The following is a 7156-nucleotide window of genomic DNA, read 5'->3' as shown; positions in this document are numbered from 1 at the left end:
GTTGCAGAGATTGAGGGAGGAGAAACTTTGTGCAAATTTCTCCAAGTGTGAGTTTTAGCTCAGTTCAGTGGCATTCTTGCGACACGTGGTGTCCAGTGAGGGTATTCAGGTTGATCCAAAGAAAATAGAGGCGGTTCAGAGTTGGCCCAGACCGTCCTCAGCCATAGAGATTCACAGTTTTCTTGGTTTGGCAGGCTATTATCGCCGGTTTGTTCAGGGATTGTCATCTATCGCATCGCCCTTGACCAAGTTGACTCAGAAGGGTGTTTCATTCGTATGGTCGGACGAGTGTGAGGAGAGCTTTCAGAAGCTCAAGACAGCCTTGAGCACAGCTCCAGTGTTGGTTTTGCCATCAGCTTCAGGCTCTTATACCGTGTATTGTGATGCTTCGAGAGTAGGTATTGGTTGTGTGTTGATGCAAGAGGGTAGAGTTATTGATTATGCTTCTCGTCAGTTAAAGCCCTATGAGAAGAACTACCCTGTTCATGATTTGGAGTTGGCTGCCATAGTTCACACGTTGATGATTTGGAGGCATTACTTCTATGGCGTATCTTGTGAGGTATTCACTGATCATCGCAGTGTTAAGCATTTGTTCTAGCAAAAGGATCTTAATATGAGGCAGCGGAGATGGTAGGAGTTACTTAAGGATTATGACATCACTATATTGTACCATTCGGGAAAGGCTAATGTGGTGGCCGATGCTTTGAGCCGAAAGGCAGTGAGCATGGGGAGTTTGGCATATATTCCAGTTGGGGAGAGACCTCTTGCGGTTAATGTTGAGGCTTTGGCCAATCGGTTCGTGAGGCTGGATATTTCGGAGCCCAGTCGGGTATTGGCTTGTGTGATTTCTCGGTCATCCCTATATGAGTGTATCAGAGAGCGCTAGTATGATGATCCATACTTGCTTGTTCTTAGGGACAAAGTTCAGCATGATGATGCCAGAGATGTGTCTATCGGAGATGATGGGGTATTAAGGATGCAGGGCCGGATTTGTGTGCCCAATGTAGATGTGCTTCGGGAGTTGATTCTAGAGGAGGCCCATAGCTAGCGGTATTTTATCCATCCAGGAGCCGCAAAGATGTATCAGGACCTGAGGCAGCATTATTGGTGGAGGAGAATGAAGAAAGATATTGTGGGATTCGTAGCTCGGTGTCTCAATTGTCAGCAGGTGAAATATGAGCATCAGAGACCGGGTGGCTTGCTTCAGCGGATGGACATTCCAGAGTGGAAGTGGGAGCGGATCACTATGGATTTTGTAGTTGGGCTTCCACGGACTTTGAAGAAGTTCGATGCTATTTGGGTGATTGTGGATAGGCTGACCAAGTCCGCGCACTTCATTCCTATCTGTACTACTTATTCTTCAGAGCGGCTGGCAGAGATATATATTCGGGAGATTGTTCGGTTGCATGGTGTCCCAGTTTCCATCATTTCAGATCGGGGCACTCAGTTTACTTCCCAGTTCTGGAAGTCTGTTCAGCGAGAGTTGGGTACTCAGGTTGAGTTGAGCACAGCTTTTCACCCTCAGACGGACGGGCAGTCCGAGCGCACTATTCAGATATTGGAGGATATGCTACGCGCTTGTGTTATTGATTTCGGAGGGTCATGGGATCAGTTTCTACCGCTTGCAGAGTTTGCTTACAACAACAGCTACCAGTCGAGTATTCAGATGGCTCCATATGAGGCTTTGTACGGGAGGCGGTGTAGATCTCCAGTTGGTTGGTTCGAGCCCGGTGAGGCTAGGCTATTGGGGACAGATTTGGTTCAGGATGCCTTAGATAAAGTGAAGGTGATTCAGGAGAGACTTCGTACAGCGCAGTCGAGGCAAAAGAGTTATGCTGACAGGAAGGTTCGAGATGTGTCCTACATGGTTGGTGAGAAGGTCCTGTTGAAGGTTTCGCCCACGAAGGGTGTTATGAGATTCGGAAAGAAAGGGAAGTTGAGTCCGCGGTTCATTGGGCCTTTTGAGGTACTTCGGAGGATTGGGGAGGTGGCTTATGAGCTTGCTCTGCCTCCCAACTTGTCGAGTGTGCATCCGGTTTTCCATATTTCTATGCTCCGTAAGTATATTGGAGATCCGTCTCATGTTCTGGATTTCAGCACGGTTCAGTTGGAGGGTGATTTGACTTATGATGTGGAGCCAGCAGCTATTTTGGAGCGTCAGTTTCGGAAGTTGAGATTAAAAGATATAGCTTCGGTGAAGGTTCAGTGGAGAGGTCGGCCCGTGGAGGAGGCCACCTGGGAGACCGAGCAGGAGATGCGGAGTGGATATCCTCACGTGTTTGAGGCTTCAGGTATGTTTCTTGACTCGTTCGAGGACGAACGTGTATTTAAGTTGGGGAGGATGTGATGACCTGGCCGGTCGTCTCATGAGTTACCGCCCCGTTTCCCCCCTTTCTGCTTCTTTATGCATTGTTTATCCGTGTTTCGAGGTATCGGGTTTGTTGGATTGAATCCGGAATGGCTTTTGTGAAGTTTGAGACACTTAGTCTCTTTTAAGAAGGTTTGAGTTGGAAAACTCAACCGGACGTTGACTTATGTGTTAGAGGCCTCGGATGTGAGTTCCGATGGTTCGGTTAGCTTCAGGAGGAGATTTATGACTTAGAAGTGTGATCGGAATGGGTTTTGGAGGTCCGGAGTAGAATTAGGCTTGAATTGGCAAAGCTGAGATTTTGGCGATTTCCGGTTGGTAGGTGAGATTTTGATTCAGGGGTCGGAATGGAATTCCGAGAGTTGCAGTATCATCGTTATGTCATTTTTGATGTGTGTGCAAAATTTCAGGTCATTCGGATGTGGTTTGGTTGGATTTTTGATCAAAAGCGTATTTCGGAAGGTTTTAGAAAACTTAGGCTTGAANTCAACATGTGGTATAACTATGAGCTAGAGGTAAATGTAAATCATGATAGTCTGCTAAAAAGTCTGACTGAAATATCATAGATGCGGAAAAATACTGAAAGGTCTGCAAGTATAAACAAGTAGCCGACAAGGCTAACACATGAAAGCCTGCTAATATCTAACTGACTGGGTTATAGTCTACGAAGCCTCTAAAGAATACTGAAAATGCCAACTGTTTACCGGGACAAGGTCCCCGATATACCTTATTAACTGAAATACTATAATGACTAAAATAAAAGAGAGATAAGGCCCCGAAAGACTGGGGCTCACCAATAGCTGATACGAGATGTCCTAGCAAGCTGAATCGTCGACCTGTAAATAGTTACCTGCGTCGCGAGATACAGGCCCCCGGCAAAAGGGGCGTCAGTACATTTGAATTGTACTGGTATGTAAAATAGCTGAACAAAAGAACTGTAAATACTGAAATTGAAACTGAACTGCTAGCTAATAAACTGATAACTGAACAAGGAAGTAAGGATCTGAATACTCCCTCTTTTGAATGATGAACAACCTGTTTAACTGAATATTAAACTGCGTGCTCAAACCCAATATATATATATATATAGATATGTGCACAACTGCGGCCTCGGGCCCAAGTATATGTATACATAACTGCGGCCTCAGGCCCAAAGATGAACAAAGTATACATAACTGCGGCCTCAGGCCCAAATACAGGTGTTCAACATTCAAGAATATAAAATCAGGAACTGAGAATCATATTACAATACATGATACTGAAATAATGAGCCATACTGGGTTACATGATACTGGAATAGTGAATAGGATTAGACTGAGATGAGTATTCATAACAAGTTGATTTGTCATAACTGAAACTCATAGAATATCGAATGATTATGAGACTATGCCATCTAGAGAATAGAAGTCCTACTACTAATCAGGGAACTAAGGCATAGTTCCTTTCTGAGGAGACTGGTAATGATCATAATGAATGGGACGTAGGGAGATTCATAGACATTCCCAAACGTAAAGAGTTAGTCTTACATACCTTAACTTCCTGCTCTTGAGCGTAATACAACGATTGTCAATCCTTTCAACTTCAATCTATAACAATACAAGTCACAGGGATTCCACATTAGCTATAATGCTCATGTTTTGGTCACTTAAGCATTTTGTCAAACACTTGGTAAAAATAAAGCTTCATAGTCCTTATTAATGGTGTCTCTACACCCAACAACCCATTCTCTTGTTCCTAGATAAATTCTAAGGTCTCAAATGATTACACCAACATTATTCTTCATCACTCATAAGGCAAACAACACTCTTAACCAATAATCAACACTCAACACCCCAACCCTATAATCGTTCATGCTTTTCTATCAACCCCAACAACTCATGTCTCATGAACTAGGATTTATAATCATTAAACCAATGCTAGAATCAATTAGAGGGTGAAGACATTACCTTTTCGAAGTTCAAGCCCTTGATTTTCGAGTTCTAGGCTTCCTTCTCTCAACAATGATGTCCCAATCGAATATCTAATGATATGGAGGGTTTACCCATGTTAATAAGATGTTGAAAAAGTGAAATTAACTTAGAATCACCATTAGAACTTACCGTGGGTGGTGGAAGGACCCTTAAGGAGTTAGGCTTTTTAGAGTTCCCCTTTCTAGAGCAAGTTTTTATGTTTTGGGGCTATGGGGGACGAAATATAGCTTTAAAACGACCCCCCACGCGCGAGTTCGCGCGCCTGGAGGCTTGTTCACGTGAGAGTTCACGCTCAACGGCAGTAACACTGCCTCCCACGCGCGAGTTCGCACCTGGAGCCTTGTTCGCGCGTGTGTTCGCGCATACACGTACTGTTCCGAAAAATGCACATAGCTTTATGCACAGATATCCGTTGGGGCTCCATAATATATCGTTGGAAAGCTATTTCAAAGGTCTTAAACTTTCATGCTTTGCGTTTTCCCCAATTGCTTACACATTTTCAGTAAAACTTGATGGAAGACAGACCTTCTGCAACTTAGTCGATTTTTGTCAAATCTTATGCACCTCTCTTTCCATTTTGATATTTGAAACAACTATTTTACCCACAATCATCCCGTTGGGACTTCACATGTTGAAAATATAACCTTACCACTCATTTACCACATTCACACCTAAGCCGAATTTAAGGGGTGTTACAGGATCGTAGTTCGAGGTTGCTGCCATCAGTCCCGTGGAGAGCCGAGGTAGTCCTGCAGGCGTCCGTAGGCCTTGGCGTCCCCTTCTATCCTGTTTTTCTTTTCTATTTTATCTATTTCCGAAACAGATGTGTATTTCCTTGTTCAGACTATTATGTGTAGTATTCGTATATGGTCCATGAAATTGTGACACCAGTTCTGGGTGGAGTCTTATTATGGTTTCGCAGTTGTATTAAGATAACTTATTAAATTCTGTTCTTTCATTTTTATTCCGCTGATATACTTATGTTAACTTGTAAATTATTAAAAGATAAAGAGGGAAAAGATGAAATAATTGGTGACGTTGGCTTGCCTAGCGAGTACAATGTTAGGCGCCATCACGGTCCCGACGGTGAGAAATTCGGGTCGTGGCATGAGATGCGTTGCACTGCAGTTCCTACGCATCTTCTAATATTTTAAGCAAATCCTACATTATTAGTAGTTGGAGGAAGAAGAAGATGAGACACATTTGCGAATTAAGCACATCATATCATCTATCTATATCTATCTATACTATATTAAAAGTGGGTAGCTCTTAAGTCTAAAGTTGAATTACAAAAATGCCCATAAAAATTAATGGACTTGTTTACCCTTTAAAATGTTATTTAGTAATAATATTCAAATAGAAAAATAAAACTAATTTGTGTTCAATCTTAGAATAATTGCGCCTTTCCACTTATCGTATAACAAACATGTCCATTCAAAATAATCTTTAACCATTGCAACCTTTAAAGTTAAATCAAAATTTAATATACTTTAAATGCTCTAATAGAGCAGCCAATGCGTGAGTTACACTACTAGAAATTCGGTAAATACCGACAAAAATTTTTCGACCAACGTTGATCGGTCAAAAAAAGCGACCAAAGTTGGACGGAAACTGGGAGAAAAATATTTTACATTTATTTTAAAAAAAAGCCGACCAAAGTTGGTCGGTAATGTGGTCAACAAGTTGACCGAGCTGGTCAGACTTGCTTAGTCAAAGAAACTTTCACATTGCCGACCAACTTTGGTCGGTAATATGGACCCAATTTTTAAAATTTTAATAGTTATATTATTATTTAAAATATTTTATAAAAGTTAAAGAAATTTAATTTAAAATTAATTCAGCGGAAGCATTTACCGACCAACTTCGGTCGGTATTGTACACGGTGAAATCGGAGGGTCCAATTTCCTGTCATTAAGGCATTCCGGAAGATCATCTCGAAGCCTCGAGGCCGCAAAACTGTGACCGAGTTCCCTCCCTCGAGGCTCGTCAACGACCGGCCTAGAGGAATTATTGATCGCGGCAAGGGTAAAGACGGGGAGTTCCCAAGGCACGCGGCTAAATCTGACAAAGCCTAGCCGGCCTACTCTGAACCCAAATCAGGGTGTCATGTCTAGCCATCCCATCTCCATATCTTTACAATTAATGTATTTTATACCGTGTAGGGATTCCCCTTCTATAAAAAGACGATCTTTCTCATTTTGTAATGCGGCTGTTACTCCAACTACTTCACATGAAATATACAAGAACTCTCTCTTTTTTCTCTCTAACTCACTCTCTCGATATTGTTGCTCTTATTTATTACTTTCACACTTGTTCTTCATTTATTGCTTATCATTGGTCAAAAAGAGCCTTCACTGATTATTTTACAACTGTTAGCCCTTCCCTGCTTACCCTTAATAGCTCGAGCCCGAGCCCAGGAATCGACCTCGAGGCCCCATATCGGTCAGTCCGAGACCCCGATTGGTCAGCTCAACGGTTCGATTGTAACTCTATTTTAGCTTGCATTTCGTCTCTAGACTTCATACACTTAGCATCATCCGCTTAAACAACTAGCATAAAAATAGATCATGTATTGTTAGAGTCCCATCAATAAATTTAATTGTTATTACCATTTTTATGGTAAACAATTTGGCGCCCACCGTGGGCCTAAAAATAATAGTGATTATTTTCTTGCTGGTTTCATCACATAACGCAAGTTATCTTTCACACTTTTTCTTGTCCAAGATCTTCGGTTTCAGGTTAAAATGTCTGATTAAGTAAAGAAAAATATTGAGAACCACGGAGAAAATGGTGTGGCTGTTTTAGGTGTTGGTGAGCC

This window comes from Nicotiana attenuata, chromosome 8 (genome assembly GCF_001879085.1).
Source record: "Nicotiana attenuata strain UT chromosome 8, NIATTr2, whole genome shotgun sequence".
Taxonomy (NCBI): domain Eukaryota; kingdom Viridiplantae; phylum Streptophyta; class Magnoliopsida; order Solanales; family Solanaceae; genus Nicotiana; species Nicotiana attenuata.
This window is presented reverse-complemented; position numbering follows the sequence as displayed.